The following is a 23,345-nucleotide window of genomic DNA, read 5'->3' as shown; positions in this document are numbered from 1 at the left end:
AGCTTTTACCACAAACTTAAGGCAAGGAACCCAGTCTGAAAAGGACGGGGCTTAGAGAGAAAGAAGAACGTCACTAGGACCTCTTCTCCAATGGCTGGCCACCGTTTAGGAAGCCAGCCAATGGAGAAGAGGGGCGGGGTTTAACCCTCGCTAGTGAAGTACACTCTAAAACATAAAATCTCGCGAGCTCGACTGCGCATGTGCACAGTACGCCACGCAAGACCTAAAAAATGACATGCAAGATAAAAGCAAGAGACTGGTTCGAGAAAAAAATGTTTCTCGGCAAAACAATTTCTACTCAAATCAGTCTTCCTTCAACCACAAATGGCATGGAATTGCATATTGCAAAATTCCATTAATTTTACACATTGCAAGTTTGGAACATTTGCAAACACCTAATTATTATCTTGCCGATGCCTCTGTGACGACCTGTTGCATAGAAACCATTCACATGTTAAGAAGACCTATTAGTCCCTATTACTCTCGTCAATTTTTAGTATAGGACGGGAAGGAACCAGTGACTTGCAAGTTAAGTTGGGTCTCTCAGTAAGTACATTCACTTTCAAGCCTTTTTAGGTCTCGCCTGAGCCAGCACGTATGCACTGCACTGCAAGGCTTTTAGTATGGGCTTTAGAACTCTGAACATACACTTGTGCATGTGCTTTTTATTTATTAACCCGCAATTGGCCTGTGCATGCGTCTTTCTAAGAAAGACAGCACGCAATTGGTCCAAGGTGGGTGCATGTCCCGCCTTGTCTGTCCCCTGGTCTAGGGTGCTCCGGAGCGAGCAGCAGGACCATCTGTTTCCAATTATCGTGCCTGCGTCTCGAGGTCGCGTTAATTGTAAACAGAAGGAGTCTTTAGACTGCTCTCACATACAGAATGTACTTTTGTTCACCCAGCCCGAGTTTTCTGCCTCAGGTATTCTTGCTTACAAGTTCTGGCTGGTGCTGAAAAGCATGTGCCATTTGCGAGTTAACTTAATTAAAACTCTTTTGCTAACAGCTTTGAAACCGGATGTTGGCAATCTTTTTTTTCAGCCAAAATTTAAGAGGCATGACATTCTTAATTTCAACATAACAATTTTTGCACCGAAAGTGCCATGAACCGCGGGTAGTGATTGCAGTATTTGCAAGAATTATTTTAAACTTGAGAGAGGAAACGTCACAACTTAGCTCGCCCGTAAACAGCGCTGCTCGTGCGTGCACGGTATCAAAGCTGCATGCACGAACTGCGCATCCTGCATTAAGCAGCAGCTGGTGATCAAACCCTTACTGGAATTTAAAATGGCGAACTGAGCAGGAACGTAAAATTAATCTGATGCATTTTGTCCAAAGTCTAGGCTTGTTTACATCGCGTAAAGTTACACGCGTTATGTAGTGCGAATTCTGCCATTGATATTGCCTCGGAGCGCTATATTACAGCAGCAACTGCAGAAGAAATTGGAGGATGTTCGACGCTGCTTGCAAAGGTTTGCAGTTAATCACCCTCCCTGCCGATCCCGCGGAAACACACTTTTTTGTGCCTCTGCTGTTCTTCATGTAGTCATCAAGGACCACCCAGGTCGGTGAGTGCAGGGGCGTAAAGTGGGGCACAAAGCCTGACATCAGATGCTGGGCTCACATCAGCAGCACTCGGTCTGTCCCTGGGCCCAAAGCCCCCTTTCACGTAGCCTTACAGAGGTGCACAGCTGGCCCGGTCATTAATGATCTTTAAAACGTGTCCTCCCCCTGAAGAGGCTTTGGTCTCAACTGAAAGGGCATTTGTTACAATTATTAGGCCTTCTGGGGGAGCGACAGAGGATAATGGAGTCTGCCATGCTTGCTGGTAGTGCATGAAATGCTCAAGCCTGCACCTGTGAGGCGGGTGGCGGGGGCACTTCAGGAGGGCTTTTTAAGGAGTGCCTGTGCACAGAAGCACCAGCTCCCAGAGAGTCTCCAGATTAATTATTTGAGGGGCAGGCCTGCTCTTCACTCAGCCGGCCGAGAACAGCTCATGTGGCTCGTGTTTGTGAGGCGCTTTTCACTCGAGGGCCCGCGCCACCCCTCCATCCCCAAGCCTCACTTTAGTTGTGTGTTATCACTGGGATTTCTCTTGTCCTCTCCCCGGCTAACCTCTATATCTCTATTCCTTTCCCCAGCCCTGCCCTCTCCTCCTCTTTTTCGCCCCTTCATTATTTCCATGCTCTCTCCTTTCTCCTCCTCATCATCTAATATTTTTACCCTTGAACCATGATGTCTCAGTTAGTGCTGCTTATATTCGCAGTTTCGCCCCCTCTTTCTTTTTCTTCCCGTGATTATACTCAATACAGCCCATCTGACATCTATCTGACCATGAGTACTAACAATTATTTCACAATACATTAATGCACTTCTTAAAGTGGATATTCTTTATTGTCTACACAACTCTATTCTGTTGTAAACAACACAGTTCACAGGGGTCTTCTTTAAATCTCAGATATTCTCACTATTATAACATTAACTAATGTTCTGCTACACCATGAATACACTCTCAGGTGTATTCGACCGCATAACATTTCACAAGGTCCTGTCAGTGCCACATAATTACACACCACATAATTACACTCAATGCCACATAATTATACACCACATAATTATACTCTACTCAATGCAACATAAATAGACTCCACATAATACCACTCAGTACCACATAATTACACGGCACATAATTACACTCTATTCAATGCAACATATATACACTTCACATAATACCACTCAGTGCCACATAGTTACACGCCACATAATTACACTCTACTCAATGCAACATAAATACACTCCACATACCACTCAGTACCACATAATTACACACCACATCATTACACTCTACTCAATGCAAGAAAAACACTCCACATAGGCGCACTCTATGCCACATACCACCAATCAACATAAATGCACTCCACAGCATGACACAATTTCACTAAGCATAATTTCACTCAACACCACAGTTCCAGGCCACACAATTCAACTCCACATATTTCCAATACACACCACATAATTACACACTAAACAACATATTTCAACTCCACAATCCACAACATAACTCCAATCCACAACATATAGTGGCACCACCTGAGCTCCAAACATCAGTCACCACCACCATTTCTCACCAGCACACCACCTAAGCATCACCTAAGTATCACCTAACCATCACCTAAGCATCACTTCAAACCGCCCTCGCAATCTGGCATCTGTTGATTCTCCTCTAGTGTCCATTCGCTGCTCATGTTCTAATTAAAGTACTGTTTTCCAACTTCCACTCCACCTTCTATCACATGCACTACCCCACACTTCATGCACACCTGGTCCTGAAGAAGCGCAGCGGATCCTCAGGACCTTATAGGCGCGAAACATGTCGACCTTTTGAGTTACCCTGGCACATTACACTTTGTGGGTAACACTTGACCTACGGGTTTTTTACTTTGACAAGGCTACCGCCATATTAAAACATATACCTCTGGTATCCCTTAGTAAATTTTAACTACTGCACGCATTTCGCACACTTCCGACTTGGGACTCCCCCTGCACACCTGCATGCACCAAACGGCAGGTTGCAGAAGATCTCCGACAAAGTGAACCTTGGGGGGACCCGTAGGGCATTGCAGCACCGCCCCGATGAGGAGCAACTGCCCGATGATGAAGCATGACATCCTTCGATGAGTGTGAGGGAAACAAGGAGCAAGACTTGTTCTTCCCTTTCACTATTGAGTCCAAGGCCTAGGACCCCTATTTCTCTTTCTCTGTCTGTTTCCTCTAAAGGAGTGAGCAATAGTCTGCACACCTCCCTAGGAACAGTGTCCTCACCCTTGTGCATTTACATCGGGCCATTTTTTCACTAATGAGTTATGCTTCAAAACTATCACTTGTAAGTATTTCTTAGTGCAGTGGTGTGAGAGAAAGGCACTTTTTTTAATTTTGAGGTGATTTTGTCATATTTTACGTGATGTTTGTTATAGGTTTTACATATCAAGCATTCTCAGTGCTTGGCTCATGCTACAGGCCCTGTCACGCCTGATGCACCTCTGAGAAGCATACACACTGAGTGCCAGCACTGGGCCTAGCTTCAAAAACATAACAATAGAAATGTTTGTGACGCTAGGCCCTGCTGACACATAGCGTGTATATTGCTCAGAGGTGCATGGCACTGGCAGGGCCTAGCTTCAGAAACATTTCTATCTACATGTTGTTATATGACATCCCTTTATTAATGTAATAACTGCACTTTCACAATTGCTTTATTAACCTTCTTGCGTCTCAGATTTGCTTGAAAATGCACCATTTACCCACTCCTTTTTCAAAATGTTCTCAGGGGGAGAAGCCCCCTAAAGATGTTCAGGCTCGCTCGCTGCGCTCGCAAGCCACGGTGCGCTCCAACAGAAAGTTTACACCTCACCACTTTCAAATGTCACCAGCCACCACTGCCGGTGATCCATTTTGTGTTACGCCTGACCCGTTTCATGTTATGCGTTATTCAGGTCTTTCCACCGACGCATATTTCTCCCTCTTATCAAAGTTGAAATGTTGGCATATATGCATAACCTCTCAGTGACCTGCACATTAACCCGTAAGGTATCTGATTGTGACCCAAAGCTGCACTTACAGGTTACACTAAAAGTCTTTGAGGGGAATGGAAAATTCCACCTACCTATTGTACTGATGCAGATAGATGACACCTTTAAGCTACACACACACAAACACACACACACATACAAACATCTGCAGCCGGTGCATTAACCTAACACGCTACTTTCCATGCTGTTTATTCACGCTATTTTCTTCGGGTCACAGATATCGACAGCAGATGCATTAACCCAGCAGCAAACAATGAAACTGGCAATACAACGTTTGACCTGCAAGTTACACACAGATCACTCCACAGCAGATGCTCAACCATCTGAACTACCTGTGGTTGTAACCGGCTGTAGGTAACGCTGTTTAAAGTGAACTGGTTCTCAACTCACTGATTTACCAACTCATCCTTACCTCCTTGTATAGAACACGCAGGCCAAAATGTTTAGTTGAATGTTGGGGGCGTGTTACCCCTTTGTTGCCCTCTCTAATCAAAGACTTGCCTAAGTGTTCGAGTAGATAGATGACATAGACAATATTTGTGTATCACATTGTGGTTAAATTATTTAAAAGTAGTCAATGGCAGATGCTATGATTGCTATTGGCGATCGTTCTAATTGTATCGATCTCGAAATGATGAAAAGCTGAGTTGGATCTTCTGGGATTCGAAAATGTGATCCTGCAGTTTGAGAAAACCTTTGCAGTAGCACAGCTGTACCAACCCTATGAACGATCGTTGAAGGAGGGGCGTGTTTCAGCTGCCGCCGGAACGTATTGTACCAAAGGCATTTTTAGGCACACACTGCAAGTCAGAACAGAGGCCCTGGGCGAGAGCTCTTTGGGTGAACCAATGCCGAGAAAGAGCAGAGTGTTGAAAACACCAAAGAACAACATGACACAAGATTTGTAAATATGTGCTTTCTTTTTTTCCTTGTAGATTTGTCGAGGTAGGTACGTAAAGAGTCGCAGTGTTTGGAGACACGGGCATGATAAAACCAGTACATGTGTCGTGAGAACTTCGTAGATGTCTCAGGACTGGGGTATGAGGAGCAGAAGAATTAATGAAAGAATGAATTAAAAGATGTCTAACGTGCCACTACCCATCGGCCTCTTAGGCAGGCAATGTGTTACAAAACCAAGTTATGGATTCCATTTTACAATCCGGCACTTGAACTTTTATTTTACTGATTATAAATGCAGGACTTTATTCACTAGAATAAAAAAAAGGAACAGGGTTTAGATGAAGAACTTGTCATGTCTGGGATTTAATCGTTTTGGAGACAGGGGTATCTGCTCTACAGAATGGAGAACAGGGTCTCCTCTGTGAATTGCCCACTACAAAGTGCGTCACTTCATGCGTCTGGCGGCCTCATCTAATTCTGGTTTTAACTTTATATTCTGATTATAGATGTGGTACTTCTTTTTGCAGACTACAAATACCAGAATGCTACAAAAGACGAGGTGGGGGAAACACCTAACCCCTGTTGAACAGTTTAGGGGCCCAAGAGAAATTCTGCTTTGGGGTCGGCCGACAGGGGGCAGTGTTGGCACATCCTGTGCTAGGATGGACGGCGAGCTAGCAGGACAAGACCGGGGCCATACAAGCAGTGAATTCATTTTCGATGCAGAGGAGGGGGAATTAAACGTAATTATTTACTTAGGTTTCTCGTATTATACATGCAAAGGGGAAGAAGAGAACCTTAACTGCATAAGCAATACCCCTTCCCGAAAACAACATCATATCCCCTGCTTCTAAGCTCCCAGACCTTAAACTATTCTAACTAACTCCTGCAGGCTCTCACTGCTGTTGGTGAGTACCTGCCAGTAGGAGGTGTAGACCCTGCCCCTCTTTTGCCATTGAAAGCCCTGGGCTTGAGCAGTAAATAGATTTCTCCCATGCTTCAGTGATGAATCCGTCTCTCTCTTTATCAAGTGCTTCAGCTAGGATTCTGCGTTGAGCTCCCCTAGCTCCTTAGCTGGTGCTTCTCCCAGGCTTCTATGATGAGCTCCCCAAGCTCCTTAACTAGTACTTTTCCCAGGCCTCTGTGATGAGCTCCCTCTCTCCTTACCTAGTGATTCTCCTAGGCTTCTGTGAAGAGCTCCCTTAGCTCCTTAGCTAGTGCTTCAAGGCTTCTATGATAAGCTTCCCTAGCACCTTAGCTAGTGCTTCTCCTAACGAGTCTTACTAAGTCTCACCCATGACTATGGTGATAAATCTCCCTCTCTCCTTAGATAGAGCTTCTAGGCTTCTGCGTTGAGCTCCCCTCTCTCCTTTGCTATGTCTTCTTCTACGCTTTTGTGATGAGGTCATCTATCTCTTTAGCTAGCGCTTCTCCTAGGCTTCAGTGATCAGCTCCCCTCTCTCTTTAGCTAGCACCTCTACCAGGTTCCTGTGATGTGCCCCCCTCTCCTTAGTTAGTGCCTCGGCTGGGATTCTGTGATGAGCTCCCCTAGCTCCTTAGCCAGTGCTTCTCCTAGTTTTCTGTGATGAGTCCCCCTCTCTCCCTAGCTAGTGCTTCGCCTAGGCATCTGTAATGAGCTCCCCTAGCTCCTTAGCTAGTGCTTCTCCTAACAAGTCTTACTAAGTCTCACCCATGACTATGGTGATAAATCTCCCTCTCTCCTTAGATAGAGCTTCTAGGCTTCTGCGTTGAACTCCCCTCTCTCCTTAGCTATGTCTTCTTATAGGCTTCTGTTATGAGCTCCCCTAGCTCTTTAGTTAGTGCTTCTCCTAGGCTTCAGTGATCAGCTCCCCTCTCTCTTTAGCTAGCACCTCTCCCAGGTTCCAGTGATGAGGTCCCCCCTCTCCTTAGTTAGTGCCTCGGCTGGGATTCTGTGATGAGCTCCCCTAGCTCCTTAGCCAGTGCTTCTCCTAGTCTTCTGTGATGAGTGCCCCTCTCTCCCTAGCTAGTGCTTCTCCTAGGCATCTGTAATGAGCTCCCGTCGCTCCTTAGCTAGTGCTTCTCCTAGGATTCAGTGAAGAGCTCCCCTAGCTTAAGAGCTAGTGTTGCTAGGCTTCTGTGACAAGATTCCCTAGCTCCTTAGCTAGCGCTTCTCCTAGAGAGTCCTACTCTCACCCTTGACCTCGGTGATGAGTCCCCCTCACTCTCCTTATCGAGAGCTTCAGCTAGGAATTTGGGATGAGCTCACCTAGATCCTTAACTAATGCTTCTCCTAGGCTTCTGCGATGAGCTCTCCTAGCTCCTTAGCTAGTGCTTCTCCTGCACTTCTGTGAAGAGCTCCCCTAGCTCCTTAGCTAGCACTTCTCCTAGGCTTCTATGATGTGCTCCGCTCTCTCCGTAGCTAGCGCTTCTCCTAGGATTCTGTGATGAGCTCCTCTCTCTCCTTATCTAGTGCTTCTGCTAGGATTTTGTGAAGAGCTCCCTTAGCTCCTTAGCTAGTGCTTCTAGGCTTCTGTGAGTGAGCTTTCCCAGCACTTTAGCTGGTGCTTCTCCTAACGAGTCTTACTTCCACCCTTGACCTCGGTGCTGAATCCCCAGCTCTCTCCTTATTGAGTGCTTCAGCTAGGATTCTGTAGTGAGGTCTCCTAGCTCCTTAGCTAGTGCTTCTCCTGGACTTCTGTGATGAGCTCCCCTAGCTCCTTAGCTAGCGCTTCTCCTAGGCTTCTCTGATGATCTCCCCTCTCTCCTTAACTAGTGCTTCTCGAGACTTCTGTGATTAGCTCCCCTCTTTCCTTAGCTAGTGCTGATTCCGGGCTTCTGTGATGAGCCCCCTAGCTCCTTAGCTAGCGCTTCTCCTATGGTTTGGTAATGAGCTCACCTCTCTCCTTAGAAAGTGCTTCCACTAGGATACTGTGAAGATCTCCACTAGCTCCTAGGCTAGTGCTTCTAGGCTTCTGTGATGATCCTCCCTAGCTCCTTAGCTAGTGCTTCTACTAACAAGTTTTGCTCTCACCTTTGACCTTGGTGATGAATCCCCCTCTCTCCATAGCTAGTGCTTCTCCTAGGCTTCTCTGATGAGCCCCCCTAGCTACTTAGCTAGTGCTTCTCCGAGGCTTCTGTGATGAGTTCCCCTCTCTCCTTAGCTAGCGCTTCTCCTAGGCTTTTGTGATGAGCTCACTTCTCTCATTAGAAAGTGCTTCCACTAGGATACTGTGAAGACCTCCCCTAGTTCCTAAGCTAGTGCTTCTAGGCTTCTGTGATGATCCTCCCTAACTCCTTAGCTAGTGCTTCTCCTAACGAGTTTTGCTCTCACCCTTGACCTTGGTGATGAATCCCCCTCTCTCCTTAGCTAGCGCTTCTCCTAGGCTTCTCTGATGAGCCCCCCTAGCTACTTAGCTAGTGCTTCTCCGAGGCTTCTGTGATGAGTTCCCCTCTCTCCTTAGCTAGCGCTTCTCCTAGGCTTTTGTGATGAGCTCACTTCTCTCCTTAGAAAGTGCTTCCACTAGGATACTGTGAAGACCTCCCCTAGTTCCTAAGCTAGTGCTTCTAGGCTTCTGAGATGATCCTCCCTAGCTCCTTAGCTAGTGCTTCTCCTAACGAGTTTTGCTCTCACCCTTGACCTTGGTGATGAATCCCCCTCTCTCCTTAGCGAGTGCTTCTCCTAGGCTTCTGTGATGAGCTCCCCTCTCTCTTTATCTTGCGCCTCTCCCAGGCTTCTGTGATGAGCTCCCCTCTCTCTTTAGCTAGTGCTTCTCCTAGGCTTCTATGATTAGCTCCACTAGCTCCTTAGCTAGCGCTTCTCCTAGGCTTCTCTGATGAGCTCCTCTCTCTCCTTAGCTAGCGCTTCTACTGGGCTACTGTGATGAGCTCCACTCTCTCCTTGGCTAGTGCTTCTCCTAGCCCTCTGTGATGAGTTCCCTAGCTCCTTGGCATGCGCTTCTCCTAAGATTCTGTGATTACTTCCCCTAGCTCCATAGATAGTGCTTCTTCTAGGATTCTGTGAAGAGCTCCCCTCTCTCTTTTACTAGGCTTCTGTGCGGAGCTCTCCACTTTCCTTAGCTAGTGCTTCTGCTAGACTTCTGTGATGAGCTCCCCTAGCTCCTTAGCTACTGCTTCTCCTGCACTTCTGTGAAGAGCTCCCCTAGCTCCTTAGCTAGCACTTCTCCTAGGCTTCTATGATGAGCTCCGCTGTCTCCGTAGCTAGCGCTTCTCCTAGGCTTCTTTGACGAGCTCCCCTCTCTCCTTAGCTAGTGCTTCTGCTAGGATTTTGTGAAGAGCTCCCTTAGCTCCTTAGCTAGTGCTTCTAGGCTTCTGTGAGTGAGCTTTCCCAGCACTTTAGCTGGTGCTTCTCCTAACACGCGCTAAGAAGGCTAGATGGGGGAGCAAGGCCTTCTCCATTCTGGCACCCCAGTTATGGAACACACTTCCCCTGGAGATCAAATCACAGCCTTCACTTGATCTCTTCGGGAAAGCGTTGAAAACCTGTTGTTTCATTAAAGCATATCAGTAAGCTCCTTTATCTGATTGCCCTCAGCTAGTTATTTGAGTTAGGCGCCTTGACGCCCATTGGGCATAGTTGCGCGTTACAAATTCCACTTCATTCATTCATTCATTCAACAAGTCTTACTCCCACCCTTGACCTCGGTGCTGAATCCCCAGCTCTCTCCTTATTGAGTGCTTCAGCTAGGAGTCTGTAATGAGGTCTCCTAGCTCCTTAGCTAGTGTTTCTCCCAAGCTTCTGTGATGATCTCCCCTTGCTCCCTAACTAGTGCTTCTCCTAGACTTCTGTGATGAGCTCCCCTAGCTCCTTAGCTACTGCTTTTCCCAGGCTTCTGTGCTGACCTCCCCTAGCTCCTTAGCTTGTACTTCTCCTAGGCTTCTGTGATTAGCTCCCCTAGCTCCTTAGCTAGCGCTTCTCCTAGGCTTCTCTGAAGAGCTCCCCTCTCTCCTTAGCTAGTGCTTCTCCGAGGCTTCTGTGATTAGCTCCCCTCTCTCCTTAGCTAGTGCTGATTCCGGGCTTCTGTGATGAGCCCCCTAGCTCCTTAGCTAGCACTTCTCCTATGCTTCTGTGATGAGTTCCCCTCTCTCCTTAGCTAGCGCTTCTCCTAGGGCTAGGGTTTTGTGATGAGCTCACCTCTCTCCTTAGAAAGTGCTTCCGCTAGGATACTGTGAAGACCTCCACTAGCTCCTAAGCTAGTGCTTCTAGGCTTCTGTGATGAGCTTTCCTAGCTCTTTAGCTAGTGCTTCTCCTAATGAGTTTTGCTCTCACCCTTGACTTGGTGATGAATCCCCCTCTCTCCATAGCTAGTGCTTCTCCTAGGCTTCTGTGATGAGCCCCCCTAGCTCCTTAGCTAGCACTTCTCCTATGCTTCTGTGATGAGCTCCCCTCTCTCCATAGCTAGTGCTTCTCCTAGGCTTCTGTGATGAGCCCCCCTAGCTCCTTAGCTAGCACTTCTCCTATGCTTCTGTGATGAGCTCCCCTCTCTCCTTAGCTAGTGCTTCTCCTAGGCTTCTGCGATGAGCTCCCCTCTCTCCTTAGCTAGTGCCTCTCCCAGGCTTCTGTGATGAGCACCCCTCTCTCCTTAGCTAGTGCTTCTCCCGGGCTTCGGTGATGAGCCCCCCTAGCTCCTTAGCTCGCACTTCTCCTATGCTTCTCTGATGAGCTCCCCTCTCTCCTTAGCTAGTGCTTCTCCTACCCTTTTTTGATGAGCTCACCTCTCTCCTTAGAAAGTGCTTCCGCTAGGATACTGTGAAGACCTCCCCTAGTTCCTAAGCTAGTGCTTCTAGGCTTCTGTGATGATCCTCCCTAGCTCCTTAGCTAGTGCTTCTCCTAATGAGTTTTGCTCTCACCCTTGACCTTGGTGATGAATCCCCCTCTCTCCTTAGCTAGTGCTTCTCATTGGCTTCTGTGATGAGCTCTCCTAGCTCCTTAGCTAGTGCCTCTCCCAGGCTTCTGTGATGAGCACCCCTCTCTCTTTAACTAGTGCTTCTCCTAGGCTTCTGTGATTAGCTCCACTAGCTCCTTAGCTAGCGCTTCTCCTAGGCTTCTCTGATGAGCTCCCCTCTCTCCTTAGCTAGTGCTTCTCCGAGGCTTCTGTGATGAGTTCCCCTCTCTCCTTAGCTAGTGCTTCTCCTAGACTTTTGTGATGAGCTCACCTCTCTCCTTAGAAAGTGCTTCCGCTAGGATACTGTGAAGACCTCCCCTAGTTCTTAAGCTAGTGCTTCTAGGCTTCTGTGATGATCCTCCCTAGCTCCTTAGCTAGTGCTTCTCCTAACGAGTTTTGCTCTCACCCTTGACCTTGGTGATGAATACCCCTCTCTCTTTAGCTTGCACTTCTTCTAGGCTTCTGTGATGAGCTCCCCTAGCTCCTTAGCTACTGCTTTTCCCAGGCTTCTGTGATGAGCTCTCCTAGCTCCTTAGCTAGTGCTTCTCCTAGTCTTCTGTGATGAGCTCCCCTAGTTACTTAGCTAGTGCTTTTCCTAGGCATCTTTGATGAGCTCCCCGAGCTCCTCAGCTAGTGCTTCTCCCAGGCTTCTCTGATGAGCTCCTCTCTCTCCTTAGCTAGCGCTTCTACTGGGCTACTGTGATGAGCTGCACTCTCTCCTTGGCTAGTGCTTCTCCTAGCACTCTGTGATGAGTTCCCTACCTCCTTGGCATGCGCTTCTCCTAGGCTTCTGTGATTAACTCCCCTAGCTCCATAGATAGTGCTTCTCCTAGGCTTCTGTGAAGAGCTCCCCTCTCTCCTTAGCTAGCATCTCTCCTAGGCTTCTGTGCGGAGCTCTCTTCTGTCCTTCGCTAGCCCTTCTGCTAGGCTTCTGTGATGAGCTCACCTAGCTCCTCAGTTACTGCTTATCCTAGGCTTCTGTGATGTGTTCCCCTAGCTCCTTAGCTAGTGCTTTTCCCAGGCTTCTCTGATTAGCTCCCCTTGCTCCTCAGCTAGTGCTTCTCCTAGGTATCTGTAATCAACTCCCCTAGCTCCTTAGTTAGCGCTTCTTCTAGGCTTCTCTCATGAACTCCCCTCTCTGTTTAGCTAGTGCTTCCAAGCTTCTGTGATGAGCTCCCCTCTCTCCTCAGTTAGTGCTTCTCCTAGACTTCTCTGATGAGCTCCCCTCTCTCATTAGATAGTGCTTCTCCTAGGCTTCAGTGATGAGCTCCCCTAGCTTCTTAGCTAGAGCTTCTCCTAGGCTTCTGTGATGAGGTCCACTCGCTCCTTAGCTAGAGCTTCTCCTAGGCTTCTGTGATGAGGTCCACTCGCTCCTTAGCTAGAGCTTCTCCTAGGCTTCCGTAATGAGCTCATCCCTCTCCTTAGCTAGTGCTTCTTCAAACGAGTCTTACTCTGACCCTTGTTCTTGGTGATGACTCTCCCTCTCTCCTTAGCAAGTGCTTCTAGGATTCAGTGATGAGCTCCCCTAGATTCATAGCTAGTGCTTCTCCTAGGCTTCTGTGATGAGCCTCTCTCTTAAGCTAGCACTTCTGCTAAGATTCTATGATGAGCTCCCATCTCTCCTTAGCTAGAGCTTTTCCCAGGCTTCCGTGATGAGCTCCCCAAGCTCCTTAATTAGCGCTTCTCCTAGGCTTCTCTGATGAGCGCCCCTCTCTGATTAGCTAGTGCTTCTAGGCTTCTGTTATGAGATGCCCTAGCACCTTAGCTAGTGCTTCTCCTAGGCTTCTCTGATGAGCTCCCCTCTCTCTTTTGCTAGTATTTCTAGGCTCTTGTTATAAGCTTCCCTAGCTCCTTAGCTAATGCTTCTCCTAGAGTCCGGCTATCATTCTTGACCTAAGTATGGGCGAATTTTACGGATCTCAAAAAAGTCAGTGAATTTGCAGATTTTCCCGCGAACTTGCAGATTTTTTGCGATTTCCATCTACTCAACTGGAGTACTTTCTACTGTCTAATCAGTAAGTGCTACCTCGTTGGATAAATGTATAGTGCTTTTCCTACACTGCAGCTGCGTAAAGGGCCAGAAGATTTGTCTCCACTGACCATGTGTACCTGTAACTTTGCCACCGCGCCAAAAGGCGCTGAGATCCCTTGAGTGAGCTGACCATTATAGTTGGGAAAGGGCGGGAAGACGTTTGATACCGCTAGTGTGTGGTGCGGGGCTTCTATGCGTGTTCACATGCCTCTTGTGTATAAGGTCAGAGAGCAAACAGGGCAGCAGGTGGGGAGAAAGCAGCCTCCCGGTCACAGGAACTACACGGGGGTTGCGCTCGAGAAACCCATGGATTCAAAGACCTCCCTTGAGTATTACTGCTAATTTCCGACGGCAGATATAGGGTTAAAGCACACTTGCCTAGCCTCGACCGTGCTCACTAATGTTTTGGGCTGATTAAAACGTTACTGAATTTGAGCTTCAACTCGGGCATCTGCTTTATTTATATCTGTAAGTGCTTACTGTTGAGGTTTACTTTTTGTGACAGGAGCCTCGTGCCAGAATGAATCCTGCCCTGCATAGTTATCCACGAAGATGCCACCATTTTGTGCAATACCTCTACTCAACTGGAGTACTTTCTACTGGCTAATCAGTAAGTGCTACCTCGTTGGGTAAATGTATAGTGCTTTTCCTACACTGCAGCGGCGTAAAGGGCCAGAAGATTTGTCTCCACTGACCATGTGTGCCTGTAACTTGCCACCGCGCCGAGGTTCCTTGAGTGAGCTGTCCATCATAGTTGGGATTGGGAAAGGACGGGAAGACGTTTGATACCGCTAGTATGTGGTGCGGGGCTTCTATGCGTGTCAAATGCCTCTTGTGTATAAGGTCAGAGAGGGAGCAGGGCAGCAGGTGAGGAGAAAGCAGCCTCCTGGTCACAGGAACTTCACAGGGGTTGCGCTAGAGAAACTCAGGGATTCAAAGACCTCCCTCGAGTATTACTGCTAATCTCCAACTGCAAATATGGGGTTAAAGCACACTTGCCCAGCCTCGACCGTGATCATTAATGTTTTGGGCTGATTAAAACGTTACTGAATTTGAGCTTCAACTCGGGGACCTGCTTTATTTATATCTGTAAGTGCTTTCTGTTGAGGTTTAATTTTTGGCCCAGAGGAAGCACTTACAGAGTTAAGGCAGGTGCCTGAGTCAAAGCTAACTTTGTAACCATTTTAGAATGGCGCCGGCAAGCTGCCAGAATTGAAGTTGCAACTTACAAGTAAGCAACTTCAACTCTGGCAGCTTGCCGGCGCCATTTTAAAGTGGATACAAACTTAGCTTCAACTCGAGCACCTGCATTGTTAACTGTGCTTCCTGTGGGCCCCAAAAAAAAAATCCACCCGCGAGCGGATTTGCGGATTTTTTGGCAATTTCGCGCGGATCGCGAAATTGCCGAAAATCCGCAAATTCCATGAGCGGAACAGATTTTTGGCCCACACTTACCTTGACCTCGGTGATGAGGCTCCCTCTCTCTTTATCTAGTGTGAAGAGCTGTCATCCTAGGCTTCTGTAGGGAGTCCCCCTCTCTCCTTAGCTAATGTTTCTTCTAGGATTCTGTGATGAGCTCCCCTGGCTCCTTAGCTAGCGCTTCTCCTAGAGAGCCCTACTCTCACCCTTGACCTCGGCGATGAAGCCCTCTCTATCCTTCGCTAGTGTGAAGAGCTCTCTTCCTAGGCTCCTGTGATGCAATGTCCTCCACTTTGGTACCCGAGGAGCTCTCCTGTGCCGATAGTCAGTGTTACGACCTCTCACCTCACCTTTAGTCTTCTCTCTCTTTCGGAAGCTTACAGAGCTCTACTGTCACTCTATCTTCAGTGATATAGTTTCCTTCACCCTAGACCCCGTGAAGAGCTCGCCTTTGATCTTGACCTCTTTGAAGAGCTCTCCTTTTTCCTTGTCCCTCTGAAAAGCTGGACACTCACCTTGCCTTGTCTGCTTTCCACCAACCTATCCCTTGGAGAGTTCTCCTGTCACACTGGCACCTTTCTTCTCACCTTCTCCCATACAGGGTGGGATTGGTAATGCGGGCACTTGGGCAATGCCTGAGGGGCTGGTATCTGAATTCCAGCTACAAGCTGCTTTTTTGAGCAAGTTATTACAAAAATGCTGAGCTGTTCCTAGAGAGGAGAGATATGCGTCAAGGGATGTGGAGAATGTTGTAGGAGTAAAAAGAGATTACCCCTGGGTATCCATTTTGTTGGATTTAATGCCCTCACACACCTTTGCAGGTGTCATGCTTCATCATTTGGGCTTGCTCCTCGTTGGGTCGGCGGTGCAATACCCAACGGGCGACACCTCAAACAGCCGTCTGGTTTGATTTTAGCACTCTCTGGAAGGTCCCTGGAAGCATAATATTCCAGACTCACCCTCTAGAATTTGATTTTAGTTAAAGCAGCGGACCGCCAGAATAAATTATTCCTTGGTACCCCTAGCTTTATTTTAACCACCCACAATACGTCTACAATCCTTACTGGCCCCACACCCGCACTTCATCCAAACGGCTGTTGGAAAAAGATCTCCGCTAAAGAGCCGCTCTTTGAGGTGTCGCCCGTTGGGTATTGCACCGCCGACCCAACAAGGAGCAAGCCCAAATGATGAAGCATGACACCTGAAAAGGTGTGTGAGGGCATTAACCCCTACCATGCGGCCGCGATTCCCCTGGTGTGCTGTAAACAACACGAACAGGGGCGGCTGTGACGAACCCCAGCCGTCATCAGCACATGAGCACCGTAGTGCATGACGGCTGGGGTTCGTCATCAGCATGGAAGGGGTTAAATCCAACAAAATGAATACCCAGGGGTAATCTCTTTTTACCCGTACAACATTCTCCACATCCTTTGACGCATATCTCTCCTCTCTAGGAACAGCTCAGCATTTTTGTAATAACTTGATCTTGCGGGCAGTAGCTGTAGCTGGACCTTCTACTTACCTTTAAGTAGTAATAGCCCGGTCCTCCTCTCTTTGTACCCATATGCTTTTTTGAGCTCCCTGGGGGGCGATTTAGGCTGTTTCTGTGTTGTTCGGATACCACCAGCGGCACCAGAGTGTGCCAGAGTGGCCATTCTGGAGGTAAATGGGCATCCATTAACTCCCTTTTACCAACGGGGCAGAGGTGCTACTCTCTTTCTCTCGCTGGGCAGGCCCTTTAATCTATGCATATTGAGCGGGACAGGGAGCCTAAGCAAAAGAGGCCTCACTTGTTTTCAGGTGTGTTTCACCAGTGTAAACTAATTTGTGCATTCTTTTTACACCCCCCCACCTTTTTTTATAAAATCGCGCTGAAGCAGTGTTTTCTGGCATGTTATAAACCCTCATTTCCCTAAATGTGGTAAGCTGTCCTAGATTCACATTCCCTTTGTGGCGAGCTCTCCTCTCACCAAGCCCCTTTGAAGAGCTCACTTCTTTCATTGGCCCCTGTAAAGAGCTCACCTCTTACCCTGGCCCAGGATCCGACTATAATTAAAAATGGGCCTTGACATGGGTCCTTATATGGCCCTACATTCATCTCCTTAACTTAACTGGCACAAACGCTGGCTGACCTATTTCTGACGAATGAATGTAAAAAGCTAAGGTAGTCCATGTCCTTGATTTAGTTCATGTTTATATTTCACATGTTTAACACTCATAGGGAATACACGGTTAAGTAAACTATGTCCACGATGTTGTTTCTGTAAATCCTCCCAGGGGCGGCTTTAGGCTCATGGCGGCCCTGGACAGGGAGCGTAGGTAGGGGACCTCGGAAGAGGGGTTCCCGGCAGGGCAGACCCCCCCTCCCGGAGCTCAGGAAGGTGTTTGGAAGTAGAACAGAGCCAGAGGTACCAAATCCCTGCCAGGGGCCACCAAACAAATATGCATCCATCCTCAGAGGATTATTATATTAAGGATATATATTGGCGTGGTGGCCCCTGGGGTTTGGTGGCCCTGTGCAGGTGCACTGCTTGCACATGCCTAAGGCCGCCCCTGATCCTCCTGTAGGATAATGCTGATGTATAGTTCATACTCTGAATTTACTCGACTCCAGGTGTATAATGCGCCACAGCTCTGGAGTTTAGCCTGGAGGGAGCTTGAGTCTCTCACAGTGCATGTCAGTTGGTTACAAAAGTCTTCAGATTACATAGTCATCCAGTCTTTGGCCTCTCTGCAGCGAGAACAGAGCAATGGTCACGTATTTCTGTTGCAATTGTGATAATGTGAAAATGTGTGACAAGGAGGTACACACTTGTCAAACTATTGACAAGGCGAAAGTAAAAGAAAATATAGCGCTTGCATGTGAGTGTGTGCGCTGTGTTTAGGAGGTGGTGAAGATGTGAGGAAGCACTTTCAGGAGAGAGTGAAGGCAGGGTGCTGAAGATGAACGAGATGAGGTATAAGATATGCAGATGGACTAGATGTGGAAAGAAAAGGGGTGCACATGACCAACATGAGGGATTAATACACTCTGATGGTCACTACACCTTCTGCATACCTCTGTTTAATTCACTGCCTCAATTTCAGAATTGAAACATTTTCTATATTATTTGAAACAAAATCATACTTGTTAGTCATTTATCTTAAAGAGCCAACAACCATTGACAAGGCAAATAGTTTTGACTTTTGTTAGGAAAATGTCTGTTGTCTACTATATCTGGGTGCAATACAGAAGGCTCAGATAGGAGCCAAAATACTGGCCAGGTGGCACACACTACTGCAAATCTCAGAATTTTAGTTTATGTGTTTAAGCCACGGCCGTAATTACAGAGGCCACGCCCCCTTTAGATACACCAGAACACATGCACACTTTTCATCCCCTGCTCCGACCCTTGTTATGCACTCTCATCTCTTTGATGTGCAAAGCTCTCCTCGTTTCTCCCTGCCTCTGTGATGAGCTCTCGCGCACCTTTCACCTGTCAAGGGCGCTCCTCTTACCTTGCTTGTACGATGACCTCACACTGGCACTGCCTCTAGCCGTGAAAGGAGTACCCCTCTCTCCTTAGCTAGCGTGAAAAGCGCCTCTCTCGCCTTGCCGTCTTCGAGCAGCTCTCCTCCACGCCGGCTCCTCCAGGCTGCCGCAGCTCTCTCCCTCCCGCCCCTGTCTGCAGCAGAGCAGGCGCTGCTCTCACGCGCCGTGACTCTGCAGCTCGGCCTCCGACGTCAGGTCCTGGCTGCCCTCCAGGGGCTTTGCAGCACCATCACTATCGCCACGCCCATCCCTTTCCAGCAGCTGTCCTGAGTCATCATCTGTGCGGTGTCCCCCGGAAGGATGAAGTTAGGAAAAATTCGAGGCAGATTGGGAATGGGATATCGTCATGGGGCATGAACATGGATCCCTCACAGACTTCCCAATATACAGCGCTTCCAGCCACGGCCACGCCCTGTGGCATCAGGATTCTGTGCTCTAGTTTAGAGTGCCAGGAGAATGGGTGGAGGGGATTGGTGCAGGTAAGTAAGTAAAGGGCAGGCTTGCAGAGCTCCGCATGTCTGTGAGTCCGCAGGGACTAAGGGGGCTGGGGTGGGGGCACGGTGACAGTCACCTTGGCAGGGCCCCCTGTACTTGGAGTTCAGAAGCAATCAATCAATCAATCATAGCATTTGTAAAGCGCACTACCTACCCGTGAGGGTCTCAAGGCGCTAAGGGGAGGGGGGGAGGGGGGGGATGCTGCTACTGTTCGAAGAGCAAGGTCTTGAGGAGTCTTCTGAAGGTCAGTTGATCTTGGGTCTGCCATAGGCGGATGAGGAAGGTGTTCCATGTCTTGGCGGTGAGGTGGGAGAATGATCTGCCGCCGGCGGTCACTCCTCGGATGCAGGGGACAGAGGCGAGGACGCGGTCTGTGGAGCGGAGCTGGCGGGTGGGGGTGTAGAAGCTGAGTCGGCTGTTGAGGTACGCTGGTCCGGTGTTGTGGAGGGCCTTGTGTGCGTGGGTGAGGAGCTTGAAGGTTAGGTTATCCTCTTGTTGACGGGGAGCCAGTGCAGGTCTCTTAGGTGGGGTGTGATGTGGCTGCAGCGATGGATGTCAAGGATCAGGCGTGCGGAGGCGTTCTGGATGCGTTAGAGCCGTTTCAGGAGTTTGGCCGAGGGCCCTGCGTAGAGGGCGCTTCCGTAGTCCAGTCTACTGCTGACGAGGCCCTGGTTGACCGTCCTTCTCGTTTCGGTGGGGATCCACTTGTAGATCCTGCGGACATGCGGAGGGTGTTGAAGCAGGAGGAAGAGACAGCGTTGACCTGCTTCGTCATGGAGAGGTTGGAGTCGAGGATGACCCCTAGGTTGCTTGCGCGGTTGGTGCGGGCATAGGGGACGTTCCTAGTGCAGTCGGCCACCAGGAGTCATCCCAGGCCAAGGGGTTGGATCCAAGGATGAGGACCTCCGCCTTGCCCGAGTTCAGCTTCAGTCGGCTGTTCCTCATCCAATTGGCGACGGCCTTCATTCCTTCGTGGAGGTTGGTTTTGTCTCTGTGGGGGTCCTTGGTGAGGGAGAGAATCAGCTGGGTGTCATCGGAATAGGAGATGATGTTGAGGTCGTGCAGTCGGGCGGCGTGGGCAAGTGGTGCCATGTAGATGTTGAACAGCATTGGACTGAGGGATGAGCCCTGGGGTACACCACAGATGATCGCGGTGGCTTTGAAGCGGAAGGGGGGGAGGCGGACACTCTGTGTTCTGCCGGAGAGGAATGAGGTGGTCGAGTCCAGGGCCTTCTCTTGGATTCCGGCATCGTGGAGGCGTGTTCGTAGTGTGCGGTGGCAGACCGTGTCGAAGGTGGCTGACAGGTCCAGGGGGATGAGGGCCGCAGGTTCTCCGTTGACTAGCAGGGCCCTGATGTCATCGGTGGCGGCGATGAGGGCAGTTTCGGTGCTGTAGTTGCTGCATGACCGGGACTGGGAAGGGTCTACGATGCTGTTCTCCTCGAGGAAGCTGGTCAGTTGTTTGTTGACTGCCTTCTCGATGACCTTCGCCGGGAACGGGAGCAAGTCTGCCTTGGGTTTCTTGAGTAATGCGCTGATCTCTGCGTGCTTCCAGCTCTCCGGGAAGGTCACTGTCTCGAAGGAGATGTTGATGGCTTTCCGGAGATGGGGTGCGATGGTGGTGCTGGCTTCGTTGAAGATGTGGTGTGGGCAAGGGTCTGACAGGGATCCGAAGTGGACGGTGCTCATGATCTTGATGGTGTTGTAGTCATTGATGTTGGTCCAGTAGAGCAGGTGGTTGGTGCGGGTGGTGGTCGTGGGGGCGGGGGTCTCAGTGGTTGCCGAGGTGTTCACGACATTGAAGCTGTCATGGATGTCTGCGATCTTGCGGTGGAAGAAGGTGGCCATTGAGTGGCATAGGTCTTGCGAAGGTGGCATGTCGTTTGTATTGGAGCTGGGGTTGGAGAGTTCCTTTATGATGTTGAAAAGCTCTTTACTGTTGTGGGCGTTGTTGTCTAGGTGGACTTTGAAGGAGGCCCTTTTGGCGGATCTGATGAGGTAGTGGTGTCTGTGGGTGGCGTTCTTGTGGGCTGCGTTGCTTTCCGGTGTTCGTTCACGGATCCATTTCTTCTCCAGCTTTTGGCGGGTTTGCTTGGACGCACGCACTTACCTCTAGCCACCTGTCCACGATCACACAAGGAAACGGAATCAGCAATGGCAAGTCATTGAGAAGAACATGAATTCAGGTCAGGCGGCTCTAGAAAGTTGTAAAGCCAATGTTATGTAGGATTGAATGGCACACAGTGCATGCATGCACACACATGCACCAGTGGAGTCACAATTTCTAAACAAGCATTTAATATGCAATAGGTCTTGCCTTTAGGAGAGGAGTTTGAGCTATTGTAAATGACAATGCCTTTTATTTATGTGTTGTTTTTAAAACAGGAAAATAAAAGGCATTGTCATTTACAATGCAATAGCTTAAACTCTCGCAAATGCTAGACCTATTGCATTGGAAATGCATGCTATAAAAATTGTAAAAAGAGTTAGGAGAGAGAATTTTCTGCCAGCAACAGCAGACCAGACAATGCTATTTGAGAAAATAGTGCTCAGAGGCTGTAATTAAAGCCTACTGAGCAACAACACACATAATAGGGGGTGTCAAAATGGGAGGTTACAAAATGAGACAAGGCGGTACTAAGGAGGGACTACTAAGCCTTTTGATCAATGAACAGCCACAGTTTACAGTGGACAATGACGCAAGCCAATGAAAAATGTGGTTGGAGCTTCAAGTCCCTTACTCAATACAGCATGCCTCACAGAGCAGTGCATGCGCTACCCAGGCTCCACCTAAAAAAGAAGTGGGGGGACTAACCAAGGTAGGCAGTATGCAAGTGACATCACGGCACGTGACAGCCCAGGTGGCATCACAGGAAGTGACATCAGGAATTAAGATGGAGCTGCACACCTATTTGTACAACCTTTCGGGAGAGTAGGACAGTAGCGGTCTGTCGTGGGAGTGCTGCCGGGCGGTGACGTGGGGAGGGGCACAGTGGGATATAGTAAATGATGGATTACGGCAAATTACAGGGAAGTAAACATAAAAATAAATAAAACTAATTTCATTGCGCACACTGCATCGCCAAATGCGATGCAGTGCACGCAACAAACTTCATTTTATTTATTTATATGTTTACTTACCTGTAATCTGCCGTAGTCCATAGTTTACTACCCCCCACCCTGCCCCTTCCCCTTTCCACGTCACCGCCCGCCAGCACTCCCACGACCGACCGCTACTGGAGTAGGACTCCCACTATTGACTGCTTCTACCTTAGTCTTTGATTGCTTAAGTGCCGGGACACTCCTGGAGTAGCTGTGCGCTATATAAGATTAATTCATTCATTCATCTTAAAACCTCAGACATATGTTTAGCAGTTCTATGACAAGTACATTTGAGCATATTACGAGATTTAAATAGTGAGATTTTGCATTGAGGTTGTGCCAAAAAAGTGACGTAACTCAGTCACAAAATCTGAGCCTCAATTTATACCTTTATTTTTTTTAACTCTGCCACTAAGAAATTGACAGCAAGGAGAAATGTGGAAATATATCTGTTCTGCTTAATTGGTTGTAAAGTCTGCATTTCAACATATCTTATGGGGTTATTGCACCTGCTGCAGAGATCTTTGTATGTCCAGTAACTCTCAGGGAATAATAATAATATTAAGATAACTCTTGAGGCTAACACATTTGCTGGAAAGATCTGCGTTTTGTCTATTCTAAGTTTTGAATCAAAGTAACATAGAGGGTAATGTTTTCTCCTGCAGACCAGATTTTGTAACACGCAGGTGACAGATTTTTATTTTACGTAGCTGGGTACTTCTTTTAACACAAAGATCCTTTTGTTACTTAGAGTTCATAAAATGTAATCCTTCTAATATAGCACAGTGAGCTATGAAGGGCATATGACTCCTACACTTTGCGACACTCACTGTCTTATGAAACACATTGTGGACAATGATTTACACACATATGATTTATTGTCAATGTATAATGTTTACATATGATCTAAAGCGCTGTAGAACCCTACATTGGGATAAATAGCTTTATAAAAGAAATTATACAAAATATTGGTATTTACATTGTTATTTGTGTAAATATTGGGAGAGACCAACACATTTGACATTCTTACATTGCATGCATATCTTCTATACATACAGGGACTGAACAAAGTCAAAAGCATGCATCTCTTAAGTACCTGTGAAGTGATAAGCCGTGCACCTTTGCTTCCACTCCTTTGCCTTTAGGTGTAAGACTACAGATAGGTCCCAGCTAGGTTACTCGAACAAAAGACGACAGGATCACAGCTTAACTTTGGCCTTTGTCTTGGCGAAGCAGAATGTAAAATAAAAAATCCCTTTCCCTGCCTGCAAGTTGATGCTAAGAATAAAAGCAAACAACGGCAGGCGCTGCTGAAAGTGTCCCAGTCTTTGAAACCTACACCGGGATAATTTAGCATTTTTCAGCGGGCCCACATTTTTGGCAGGGCGGAGG

The 23,345-nt window shown here is 48.1% G+C and overlaps 1 protein-coding gene across 1 annotated transcript in view; it reads right to left on the bottom strand.

Annotated features, from left to right (window-relative positions):
• Nucleotides 1-18,602, bottom strand: part of FBXO2 (F-box protein 2) — a 214,170-nt gene extending 195,568 nt beyond the window's left edge. Inside the window, exon 1 of the mRNA XM_086921312.1 lies at nt 18,323-18,602. The gene's annotated coding sequence lies outside the window, so the exon portion shown is untranslated. The remainder of the gene's footprint in view (nt 1-18,322) is intronic.
• Nucleotides 18,603-23,345: the final 4,743 nt, after the last annotated feature.

The sequence above is a fragment of the Lissotriton vulgaris genome, chromosome 5, assembly GCF_964263255.1.
Source record: "Lissotriton vulgaris chromosome 5, aLisVul1.2, whole genome shotgun sequence".
Lineage (NCBI taxonomy): Eukaryota > Metazoa > Chordata > Amphibia > Caudata > Salamandridae > Lissotriton > Lissotriton vulgaris.
The sequence above is the reverse complement of the archived record's forward strand: the minus strand, read 5'-3'. Positions and strand labels throughout refer to the sequence as shown.